We start from the raw sequence: 13,499 nt of genomic DNA on the forward strand, positions 1-13,499 counted from the left end.
AATGTCCTCTGATGCTACTAGCTTTGGAGTGCCTCAGTATCCCTTAATGGTTCCTTTTACCATGCTCACCCGTTATAAGTAATCCTTTCATTATGTCGTCTTCAATTCCCACTAGAATCTGCCATCCATTTCCCACCAGGACTTAGACTCAAAAAATGTCATTGATTGTAAGACACTCTTCACTTCAGAGATGTTAAAATATGGGGGGGAAAAAGTGCATCTCAGGATCAATGAAGTATGCTAATTGCAGTATACTCCTGGTGAATGAATGAACCAATGAATGATTAGTATTCACAGTGCAGCTCACCTCAAAGGACAGCTACAGTGGAGTGCTGTGACAGATTGCGTGTTATTCAGAATGAACTTCAAAAATCAGAATCAACATTGATTCTTCTTAAGTGCTTAGATGCTCTTTCTTAGTCTTGAGACGGGTAATCAATGGCAAGGTCATGTCCTTGCCCGGGACTTCTGTTACACCAGAGCTAAAACATTAGAATGCTCTTGAGTCATTCCATTTCTCTTGAAATGAGATGACTCCAAAGAAACAGCTACCGACCTGGGTACAATTTGGTTTTTGGTGAAGCAGGCCAACTGACTGTTGTTTGTGACTCTTCATGAACTGAGTTCAGAGCTTTCTACAAGAAGAGAATGGTCCGGGAACACATCAGAGCCCTCACAAGTTGCAGTTAACTCACATTCACTGCCCTACGTGACAACTGGCATATGTTCTGGCCAAGCCTATTTTAACAGCCATGGGCCTTCTTTACAGCCTAAGACATTACTTAGCCTAGGCTGCCTGTCTAGAACTTACCAACTCTTTAGCAAAACTAGTGACCCGATCTGCATAGGCTGTCTGATTACAGAAATCTAGCAATAACTGAGGCTACTCAGACTAGTACAAGAGCTACTGTGCCTTTGGAGAAGTCTGCTGTGTTTCCTTTTTCTAATTCTTAAGTTCCTAATTGTTCCCACAGAGAGAAAGAAACAAGTGTCTCTCCTCTGGCCCTCCTCTGGAGCAAAGCAACTCAGACCACTGGTCCATGATAAAATAAGGAGCTTACATCAGAATGTAAATCAATGCGCTGCTTCCCTTGCTGAGAAAGTTTTGCTATCAAAAAATATCAAACTAAATAATGCATTTATTGACATTACTGATTTACATTCTGGGGCCAGCTCCCTATCTCTTTGTGAACCACTAACAAATGGTCCAGGGACCAGTGGCCAGTAGGAAGACTATACTCCAAGGAGCATTCCTCTAGAGGGCCTTGGAAATCAGTCCCTTCACAGGACGGTCTTCTAAATTGCTGCCACTTATTGAGAAATGAGAGTATTTCTTCCCATTCCGATTTTCCAAGAAAGAGGTGACTGACTCTTATCTCCAAGCCTTTGAATCCATGCTTACTCTCAGAGGGCATCAGAAACCCACTTAATAGCCTGCCCAGGAGTCAAATGGAATTCCGTGAGACTCACAGACGCATCGAAAGATACTCAGAGAGAAGGATTCAGATTTGCTCTGTGGTCAGACAGATGACAGTGTTTCAGTCCCATTTGAAATCAGTTTGTTAGTCCCAGGGCACTGCTGCCTAAGTACAACATCATCCTACAGGGAAACTTGTCACTTCTGATGGAGAGAGACAGACAAACAAAACAAAATTCCAAACTCTGTGCACAGAAATTAAATTTCCCCCGAGCTTCGACACAGCCATGGAACAAACAGAAAAACAAATCCTTAGGCTGAGCATCTTCAGAAATGGCATGATAATGATAGAAATGTATTCCATTGTGTGTGCACGCGCGTGTGTGTGTGGATGTATGTATACCACATCTTCTTTATCTGTTCATCGGTCAGTGGACACTTAGGTTGCTTCCATGTCTTGGCTATTGTAAATAGGGCTGCTGCGAACATTGGGGTGCATGTGTCTTTTCGAATTAGAGTTTTCTCTGGATATATGCTCAGGAGTGGGATTGCTGGATCATATGGCAACTCTATTTTTAGTTTTCTAAGGAAACTCCATACCGTTTTCCATAGTGACTGCACCAGTTTACATTCCCACCAGCAGTGTAGGAGGGTTCCCTTTCTCCACACCACCTCCAACATTTGTTATTTGTAGACTTTTTAATGATGGCTATTCTGACTGGTGTGAGGTGGTACCTCATTGTAGTTTTGATTTGCATTCCTCTAACGATCAGTGATGTTGAGCATCTTTTCATGTGCCTATTGACCATCTGTATGTCTTCTTTGGAGAAATGTCTATTTAGATCTCTTGCCCATTTTTTGATTGGGTTGTTTGTTTTTTTGATATTCAGTTGTATGAGCTATTTGTATATTTTGAAAATTAAGCCCTTGTCGGTTGCATCATTTGCAAATATTCTCTCCCAGTCCTTGGGTTGTCTTTTCGTTTTGTTTGCTGTGGAATGGAATGGAATACTACTCAGCCATAAAAAAGAACGAAACATTGCCATTTACAGCAACATGGATGGACCTAGAGATTATCATACTAAGTATACTAAGAGAGAGAAAGACAAATACCATATGATATCACTTATATGTGGAACCTAAAATATGATACAATTGAACTTATTTACAAAACAGACACAGACTCACAGACATAGAAAATAAATCTATGATTACCAAAGGGGAGAGGGGGTGGGGGAGGGATAAATTAGGAGTTTGGGGTTAGCAGGTAGAAACTATTATATATAAAGTAGATAAACAACAAGGTCCTACTGTATAGCACAGGGAACTATATTCAATAACCGGTAATAAACTATAATGGAAAAGAACATGAAAAAGAATGTGTGTGTGTGTGTGTGTGTGTGTGTGTGTGTGTGTGTATCTGATCAGTTTGTTGTACACCAGAAGCTAATACAACATTGTAAATCAAATATACTTCAATAAAAAAATTTTTTTAAATATGAGAAATCCATCTTCACGCTGCACATTCACCAGTAAAATTGATTCTGATTAACAAAGATAGTTGCCTTGCATCATTTCTATGTCTTTCTCCTAAGGAGAAACAAGTGCTCTATTTTAGATGAGATAAGCATGCTTCTAACTTTGTAATGCACACTCTAAACATTGGCCATAGGCAGAGAAGCAATGACTTTGGTAAGTGTTTATGTCAGTGGTTATACCGGCATCCTTCACACCTCATCCAAAATAGTGATTTACACTTTTGGCTGCACATGAGAATCCCCTTGTAAAGTCTCTCCAGGCCCTGTCTGCACCCAGGGAACTTCCATCATAATCTCTGGGGATGGCACCAAGGCATCAGTCTTTTTTAAAACTCCCCGAGTAATTCCATTGTGCATCCGAGGTTAAGAAAGACTGACACAAATGGTGTCGAGAGAACTGGTAGGCTAAGTATGATGTTTGCTGAAAAAGACACACCCCTTAGGGCACTAAGCTAAGGGGAACCTTCCAGTATCTCTTCTGTGACTCCAGATTCCAAATTTAATATTGTTAAAAAGCAAGTAAAGCAGGAAGGAGAGGAAATATTCGTGATTTCTTGTGAAGATTAAGTGAGATAATGTGTATGCAGTGTTTGGATTCTCGATGGGTCAAAAGAGTCCGTTCATCCCTGCTATTCGTTTCTGATTAAATTAGTGAAGGATTATAGAATTTATTGATAGAAAGATAGCTGCAGGGAATTTCCTGGCGGTCCAGTGGTTAGGACTCCGTGCTTTCACTGCCGAGGGTGCAAGTTCAATCCCTGGTCGGGGAACTGAGACCCCACAAGCCACATGGCGCGGCCAAAAAAAAAGGAAAGAAAGAAAGACAGCTGCAGACAACAGGAACAGGTGCAGCAAATTTGAAGGGATTTTCCCTTGCGCTTTGGGTCTCTACAAGGCACACTGTCCATGACTCCTGCCAGAGTTGAGAAAAAAGCCCAATTTTTGTTATTCTCACACGCCTTCCTACTCAAGCCTCTGTCACCGTTCCAGAATTATATTCACAATCAGTGCACTTCAGTTTAAGGCAGCAGTTCACAGTGTGGTCTGCAGGCCCTTGGGCATCCTAAAACCTTTTCGAGGGGTCGGCAAGGCCAAAGCTATTTTCCTTATTTACTTTTTCCCACTGTGTTGACATTTGCTTCAATGGTCCAGAAGCAATGGCGAGTAAAACTGCAAGCACTTCAGTTTCTTTGCCTAAATACACACACAGTAAGAAAATAAAACACCACTTTCATTTTTAAAAGTCCTGATGAAGCAGTAAGAATTATTAATGTCTTTAAATCTTGACCTTTAAGTACATGTGATTTTTAAGATTTTTTATGCGTGCCCAAGTTTGAGGGTTGTCTCAAGGAAAAGCACTAGTGCGTTGGAGTTGCATATTGAACTGGCTGCATTTTGCAACTATTTTTATTTTAAAGAATGAATGACAGATAAACTATAGTTATTCAGGCTTGAGAACTGGGCACACATTTTCTCAAAAATGAACAAAGTGAGCCTGTCACTTCAAGGAACACTATGTGCTGCCAATGATAAAATTTCAGCTTTGAAGCAAAACAGCTTCCCAATACTTAGAGACATTTCTGGTAGGAGGATTGGTGATGACATTAATCAAGGTGAATTTTTGATACTGTAAAACAAATTTTATCGACCTTTGGAAGATCTTCCTGACTCAGTGAACCAATATGTTCTAAGTGACCAATGCATCAGTTATTGAATACAGAATCGTGCATGGGTAAAAGATCCATTCAAAGTGCAAGATAGACCAATGGATTTTAATGCAAAACAGTATACGAAGTTTTCCATAGTGACATTAATCTTTAAGGAACTTCCACTTGCTGAGTTCTGGCGAAATGTAAAAGAAAACTATCCGTAGTTATCTAAATAAGGCTATTAAACTATTTCTCTCTTTTCCAAATGTATAATTCTGTGAAATCAGATCTTCTTCATATACTTAAATCAAAACAACATTGATATTGCAACAGACTGAATGGAAAAGCATATATGAAAATCTAAAAGTCTGCTTTTATGGCACACTTTGAAGAGACTTGCAATCATGCAAAATAATGCCACACATCTCGCTTTTTTAAAAAGTTTGAGAAGCATATGTAGTTTTTCTAAAAAATGTGCTATCTACATTAACATGAGTTTATTTTTTTCCGAAATGAATTGAAATATAAATTATTTAAAACTTTTTGAGTCTTAATTGAGGTACAACTGACATATTATATTAGTTTCAGGTATAAAACATAATGATTCAATATTTGTATATATTGTGAAATGATCACCATTTGTGTAGTTAACATCTGTCACCATACATATTTACAAAAAAATTTTTTTCTTGCAATGAGGACTTTTAAGATCCACTCTCTTAGCAACTTTCCAATGTGAAATACAATATTAGTAACAATAGTCACCTTGCTGTTATATTACATTTCCATGACTTATTCATTTTACAGCTGGAAGTTTGTGCCTTTTGACCCCCTTTACCCATTTTACCAACTACCTCCGTCTCTCTGGTGACCACCAATCTGTTCTTGGGCTTGGGGTTTGTTTGTTTTTTAGACTTCACATATGAGAGATATCATATAATATTTGTCTTTCTCAGGCTTTCTTACTTCCCTTAGTATGATAATCTCTAGGTCCATCCATGTTGCTGCAGATGGCATTATTTTATTCTTTTTTATGGTTGAATAATATTCCATTGTATTATATATACCACAGCTTCTTTATCCATTCATCCATCGGTGGACACTTAGGTTGTTTCCATAGCTTGGCTATTGTAAATAATTCAGCAATGAATATGGGGGTGAATATATATTTTTTGAATTAGTGTTTTCATTTTCTTCAGATAAATAACCAGAACTGGAATTGCTGGATCATATGGTGGTTCTATTTTTAAGTTTTTGAGGAACCTTTATACTGTTTTTCATAGTGACTGCACCAATTTACATTCCCACCAATAGTGCACAGAGTTCCCTTTTCTCCACATCCTCACTAACACTTGTTATCTGTCTCGTCTTTTTGATAATAGCCATTCTAACAGGTGTGAGGTGATATTTCTGTGGTTTTGATTTGCATTTCTCTGATGATTAGTAATGTTGAGCATCTTTTCATGTACCATTGGCCGTCTGTATGTCTTCCTTGGAAAAATGTCTATTGAGATCTTCTCTCTGTTTTTAATTGGATTGCTTGTTGTTTTGCTATTGAGTTGTATGATTTAATATATTTTGGATATTAACCCTTTATCAGATATATGATTTGCAAATATATTCTCCCATTTGATAGGTTGCCTTTTCATTTTGTTGATGATATCCTTTGCTGTGCAGAAGCTTTTTAGTTTGACTCTTTTTGCTTTTGTTGATTTCATTTTTGAAGTGAGAACCAAAAAATCATTGCCAAGATGATGTCAGGAAGCTTACTGCCTATGTTTTCTTTTAGGAGTTTCATGGTTTCAGGTCTCACATTCAAGTCTTTAATCCATTTTGAGTTGATTTTTGTGTACAGTGTAAGATAGTGATCTAGTTTCATACTTTTGCATGTGGCTGTTCGGTTTTCCCAACACCATTTATTGAAGAGACTGTCCTTTCCCCATTGTATATTCATGGCTCCTTTATTGTAAATTAATTGACCATACATGCATCGATTTATTTCTGGACTCCCTGTTCCATTGGTCTGTGTGTCTGTTTTTAGGCCAATACCATACTGTTTCAATTACTATAGCTTTGTAATGTAGTTTGAAATCAGGGAGTGGAGTGTGATGCCTCCAGCTTTGTTCCTTTTTCTCAAGATTGCTTTAGCTATTCAGGGTCTTTTGTAGTTCCATATGAATTTCAGAATTGTTTATTCTGTTTCTGTGAAAAATTACATTGAAATTTTGATAGAGATTGCATTGAATCTGTATATTTCATTGGGTAATATGGAAATTTTAACAATATTCTTACAATCGATGGGCACGGAATATCTTTTTGTTTACTTGTGCCTTCAGTTTCTTTTATCAATATCTTATAGTTTTCAGTGTACAGGTCTTTCACCTCCTTGGATAAATTTATTCCTAGGATCTTTTTGTTTCCTTCTAGTGTATTCTTCATTTCAGTTATTGTGTTGTTCATCGCTGATTGTTTGTTCTTTAGTTCTTCTAGGTCCTTGTTAAGTATTTCTTGTATCTTCTCGATCCGTGCCTCCATTCTCTTTCCAAGATCTTGGATCATCTTCACTATCATTACTCTGAATTCTTTTTCAGGTAGATTGCCTATTTCCTCTTCATTTATTTGGTCTTGGGGGATTTTACCTTGCCCCTTCTTCGTCTGCTTGCTGTACAGTAGAAACTAACACAACATTGTAAAGCAACTATACTCAATAAAAATTAATTTTAAAAAAGTAAAAAAAAAAAAAAGGTGCCGTGCTCAATAAATATGACACATGAATGAAAAAAAAATTATTCCTAGGTATTTTATTCTTTTTGGTGCAATTGTGAATGGGGTTGATTTCTTCTCAGTTTTAATTTCTAGCACAGTAAATATTGGTAGATGTAACCAACATAAATGAAAGTGCTTTGGAGTCCTCCAAAGGTTTGAGAGCTACTGGTTTAAGGAAATGTTTACACACATAGGCTAGCCTCATTTTCGTTATTGCACAGTTAAATTACTAATTCATCAGTCTGATCTTGTGGAGGTTTGGTTTTAGGCTTTGTTGAGCAGATCTATTTCAGTTTACCTTAGACCAGAGGCTTAGTCTTTACTTCTGGGTTTTCAGTGGAAGCCCAACTTGTTCAAAGAGCCCCTTTACCTTGCTTGATTCAATCTCCGGCACCGATCAGCTACTGAGATGTCTGTTCAACTGTTCTTTCAGCTGTTCTTTTGCCCCTGGACTCCTTGGAGCTTTGCTCTGCACATGCACACTTCAGGGGTTAGTTAAGGATTTGAGATGAATTTATAGGCATATTTGGAGCCTCCCTCCCTGTGGCTTTCTCCTCTCTCATGTCTCCTCCTCAATTTCTAGCCTCTCTAGCCACTCTACCTCTGTCTTCCAAATCCTTATTAGCTCAGTAAGACTGCATCCTTCTGCTTGAGCTCCATGTCCAATTCACCAAGCAAATGGAGGAGGCTTCTGAGGAAAAGCCCGCTAAATGTGGATCTCATCCAGTGTGCTTCCATTCTTTGAGGGTCGTATCTTCTGTAGTCTTTGCCTGCTTTTGGTTGAACTCCAGTGAACTCAGGTGACTTTTTTTGTTGTTGTTATTTTTCCAGATTTATAATTATCAGCAGGAGAGTTCGAATGATATGAGCTACACTGCTGTTAAATGAAATGGAATTACTGTCTTTTCTCATATTTGAACCAAGATCAGCAAGGCCATGTCCTCATCTGTGGGGAGACAGTAGAGTCAATACCATGTCCTTGAAAAATACATTCTCCTCCAGCTGTGCCATGTTCTAGAAACTCTGTTTTCCCACAATCCACATACTGACTCTGATTTTATATTGTCTTATCTATGTGCTTCTGATGTTGGGCCAACATCATTTTCTCGCAGACTACCCCTTCATCCTTGGTAGATGGTCATCTATCTAACATCCTTTGCTCGTACTTGCGTTTTGTTATTGATTCACATCATTATATATGTCTTTTTAAAACATGCTTTCTGGTTTTTGAGCATTTTACATCACTGTGGACTTATAGTTCCAGTTGACATTAATCGTTGTCATATTTTTGGTATTCAAACTGTAAGCAGTGGCCTTTATTAGCTCTTTCTTCAGACTAACTTATTTATTCCTTCATTTTTTACTCTTTTTTGTTGAAGTATAATTTACCTACAGTGAAATGTACCTATTTAAAGTGTACAGTTGGACATGTTTTGAAAAATGTATACAGCCATGCAACCCACATCCCTATCAAGATAGAACATTTCTAACACCCCATGATGTTTCCCTTATGCTTCATTCCAATCAGTTTCTCCCCTGATAGATGAAACCACCGTTGTGCTGATTTCTGTCACTACAGACTAGTTTTGTCTGTTTGCAAATTTCATATAAAGGAAATTATACAATATGTACTCATTTGGGTCAAGCTTCTTTCACTCAAGATGATTTTGAATTTCATCTATATGTTGCACATATCAGTAGTTTGTTCATTTTTATGGCTGAGCAGTATTCCATCTTGCCAGTTTATATATTCTCTTGGGCCATTTCCAGTGGGGATTATGATGAATAAAGCTTCAAGCCTTTTTGAAGCTTTATTTTTTGTTCTCTTAAGTAAATACCAAGGAGTGGAATTGTTGGGTCTTAGGGAAGTATGTTTAACTTTATAAGAAATTACCGGTTTTTCCAAAGGTATTTTATTGTGGTTTTCATTTTTTATTTCCCTGATGACTAAAGATGTTGAACATCTTTTCATGTGCTTTTTGGGCATTCATATGTCTTCTTTTTGAACTGTCTGATTAAATCTTTTGCTAATTTTTTAACTTGTATTTTATTATTCACTTGCAGGGCCTCCTTATCTTCACTTTAGAAAAATATTACCTCAGTTACCTCTGAAAGTACTCTGACCTTCTGAAAACAGCAAGATGTCTCAGGCTCCCTTTTGAGTTTTCCTGCCCCACAAATGGAACCAACTACAGTTGAACTTTGACCAACACAGATTTGAACTGTGTGGGTCCACTTATATGTGGATTTTTTTTCAATAGTAAATACTACAGAACTACATGATCTGAGGTTGGTTGAATCCATGGATGCAGAACCACAGATACAGAGGGCCCACTTTAAAGTTATATGCAGATTTTCAACTGTGGAGGGGGGTCAGCACCCCTTACTCCCACATTGTTCAAGAGTCAGCTGTACTCTCTAGGGAATCCTGTCACCTTCTTGTGGAGCTCATGATGATAATCTGTGTAACCTCTCTTAGACCCTGAAACAAGAAGAGCCGGGCCCAGCCCTCACCATAGAGCCAGTTCTGACCAGGGTGGGGGGCTGGACCTAGATCTTCCTGCCTTGAAGTCTAGGACAGGATACTTAGAAATCACCATGAGAGTCAGTTCTGGCCCCAAAACATTGTACCCTAAAATGGGAACCTCAGAGCCTGTCAAGTTCATCCATGCTGATTTCTATAATCCTTCAGTTATAAGCATGAGACGTCTTGCCAATCCTCTCACTAGTCTTCTGTTGTCCTGTCATTCTCATACTGCTCTGAGTATGCCCCAGCTGAACTCTCTCCCAGACCTTTCTGTGATGCCTTCTGGACCACTGCCCCCTGCCCCCCCCCCCCCCCCACACACACATTTCATAGCAAGCTAACCTTCCTATATCTTTGGTATCTTTTCAGAACAATCCTAAGTAAATCCTGACTTTCTCCTGCATCACTTTTCAAAGAGGATATTGTTCTTTCTTTCATACTCCTATATTTCTTGGTTGAAGGGTACTGCCGATATCTTCCCAGTTCTCCACTGCCCTTTCCAATTGTTGTTCATTTTTAACCTAACCTAAGCAAAAGACTTTGTCTGAGATTCCTGCCCCCTGGCATATGACTTTCCATCAACCTCCCCTTACAGCCACCAAACTACATTCTGTTGTCTCCTCCACACTTATATAAGCCTTTGGAACTTGAATCTCATTTATCTTCTCTGCCTTAACTCTTGCCAAGAGGTCTTATCATCCATGTGGACAACCCATCCAAGTCTCTAACATCCCAATTCCAAGGTTGTTTTCCTCCATTCTTTGGCTGTCACCACCTATTTTCTAAATGCCTCCTATCTTTATACTCATTACACTCAATGTTCCACCAACTGGGGATCACTAGCCCTTCCCTGTATTCTTTCAATATGTTAGTCCCATTACTGTCCTTATTTCTTTTTAGACTGATCCTGGACCTCGTTGGGTCATCACATTTTCTCAGTCCTACAATCAACTCCCTCAACCTTGTCCTGCCACCTTTAGCACAACCTTCCACCCCTAGATCAGTTCTCCAACATGCCTTCTCTCTTCCTCCACCTGGATGATTAGCATTGCTGAAGAAAAATGGTCATTTGTGCTGATTGGTTTCATGATGGCTTGTGTGATATTTCTCCAAGAGGTACTTGAATATCTCCATTAACTATAGAATTTCAAGGAAGAAAAGTCCAACAGATCTAGTGTTTGAAGACTACAGGTTTTTTTGTTTGTTTTTTTTCTTTATTTGCTGCACCGCGCAGCATGCAGGATATTAGTTCCCTGACCAGGGATCAAACCTGCACCCCCTGCATTGCAAGTGTGGAGTCTTAACCACTGGACTGCCAGGGAAGTCCCTGGAAACTACACTTTTTATTTTGCTGTATCACTCAATATCTAATTTCAGAAAACAGAATCTACTACAGCTAGAGTTAAACAGAAAGGATTTCCTCCTTATCTAGAGGTGAAAGACTGAAGAAATATACTTTATGCTGAACTCGGAGAACACCTCCCTAAACCAGTTGGGACTGCCAAGGGAGCTGCCAAGAAGCTATAAGATCAGGAATTTGCCTACCAAATTGGGAAGCTACCATTAGATTTGCTTGTTCTAGAACTACTCCATTATTGCTACCATCAAGAAGCCATGGTCCCAAGGGGAGGGGCAAGGGTAAGCTGGGACGAAGTGAGAGAGCAGCATTGACATATATACACTACCAAATGTAAAATAGATAGCTAGTGGGAAGCAGCTGCATAGCACAGGGAGATCAGCTCGGTGCTTTGTGTCCACCTAGAGGGGTGGGATAGGGAGGGTGGGAGGAAGACACAAGAGGTAGGAGATATGGGGATACATGTATACATATAGCTGATTCACTTTGTTATACAGCAGAAACTAACACACCATTGTAAAGCAATTATACTCCAATAAAGATGTTAAAAAAAAAAAAAAAAACAGCAGCTATGGTCCCAATTAAGAAGCTGCCATCAATTATTGGCAAAAAAACCTCCACACTGCCTCAGCCACAATCTCCACTAATGTGCATGCTCTGCATTTATCTTCTCTTTCCACACATTGATTTAGTTTCAAAGCCAAGTCACACTTGAGTGCATCTGACTGATGGAATCTTTGTTTCTTTTTAAATGTTTTTATTGAAGTATAGTTGATTTACAGTGTTGTGTTAATTTCTGCTATACAGCAAAGTGATTCAATTATACATATATATAGACATTCTTTTTCATATTCTTTTCCATTATGGTTTATCACAGTATATTGAATATAGTTCTCTGTACTATACAGTAGGACCTTGTTGTTTATCCATCCTATATATAATAGCTTTCATCTGCTAACCCCAAACTCCCAATCCATCCCTCCCCCAACCTCCCCTTGACTGATGGAATCTTAATCACTTCTCAGACTACAGCTGCAAAGGAATCTGGGGAATATAATAGTTTGTATGTCTTTCATCATCTACATGCTAAAAAGGGTTGAATACATATTAAGCAAACCTATATACATTATCGACCACACTGCCCCTGTCCTAAAGATCATTGAATGATTCTCTAATATAAAAGATTTTAGATGCTGTAGAAGGTAGTCTTCAAATGTCCCCCTCCCCCCCGCAGTGATCCTCACCTCTTGGTATCCATACCCTTGTATACTCCCCTCCCTCACTGAATAGGGCTGACCCATGTGATAAGTAGGAGTCTATGGAAGTAACCGCCTTCTTTTGAGGCTAGGTCATAAAAGATATTGTCATTTCTACTTTGTTCTCTCTTGGATCACTTCTATTGGAAGAAGCCAACCACCTTGTTATGAGAACACTCATGCAACTCTGTGAAGAGGCCCACTTGGGGAATAACAGAGATCTCCTCCAACAACCACTGCCAACTTGCCAGTCATGTGAGTGAGCCGCCATGGAAGTGGATCCTCCAGCCCCAATCAAACCTTCAGATGACTGTAGCCCTGGACAACATCTGACTGCAACCTCATGGGAGACTACAAGCCAGGATTGTTTAGCTAAGCTGCTCCCAAATCCATGACCCAGAGACACAGAGAGAGATACTAAATGTTTATTGTTAGGTTGTTACTAAGCTTTGGGGTAATTTTTAATGCATAAATAGATGCATAATATAGTTACCAGCATGTTGGACATTAATCTTTTCTTCATTGTGCTTTGGATGATCTCATTGCCTTTTTTTTAATTCCCCACCCCATTCATCTAAGTTCAAGCCCAAGAGTTGAGGGCTTGTAGAGGTGAAATCTGCAGTTCTCTGGGAATGGCCTGGACTCTTCCACCTTCTGGCTCAGCCTTCACTAAGCCTTCTGATAATGGTCAAGCAGTTCCTCTTAGACCAACCTCCCACAGACAACTGTATGTGGACAAAATATAAAAGAAAACAACTACCTGAAGGTACTGAAGAGCGACCAAAAAACAGGCAGATACCAGAGGGCAGTCATCACTTGGAAGAGGGCACGTATGCTAGGTGAATCATCAGGGTTTGCTGGGTTTTGTGTAAGGGCAGGTTGCTGTATGCACCATGCTGGGGTTGGGGAGGAGGCTTAAATGAAGATAGTCTTAGTGGTTTGAAGAACCAGAGGAAAGGGTAGGAGCAACCATAGCAACTGAAAAGTCA

The 13,499-nt window shown here is 39.2% G+C and overlaps 1 protein-coding gene across 3 annotated transcripts in view; it reads left to right on the forward strand.

Annotated features, from left to right (window-relative positions):
- The window catches only part of SYTL5 (synaptotagmin like 5), a 229,170-nt gene extending 217,646 nt beyond the window's left edge, over positions 1 to 11,524 (forward strand). For 2 of the 3 annotated variants that reach the window (XM_036839960.1, XM_036839966.1), the window contains one exon: positions 10,798 to 11,524. The gene's annotated coding sequence lies outside the window, so the exon portion shown is untranslated. Of the gene's footprint in view, positions 1 to 9,434; positions 9,551 to 10,797 lie in introns of those variants that run through there. The other variant, XM_036839961.1, reaches the window with a different exon arrangement.
- Positions 11,525 to 13,499: the final 1,975 nt, after the last annotated feature.

The sequence above is a fragment of the Balaenoptera musculus genome, chromosome X, assembly GCF_009873245.2.
Source record: "Balaenoptera musculus isolate JJ_BM4_2016_0621 chromosome X, mBalMus1.pri.v3, whole genome shotgun sequence".
In the NCBI taxonomy this organism is placed as follows: domain Eukaryota; kingdom Metazoa; phylum Chordata; class Mammalia; order Artiodactyla; family Balaenopteridae; genus Balaenoptera; species Balaenoptera musculus.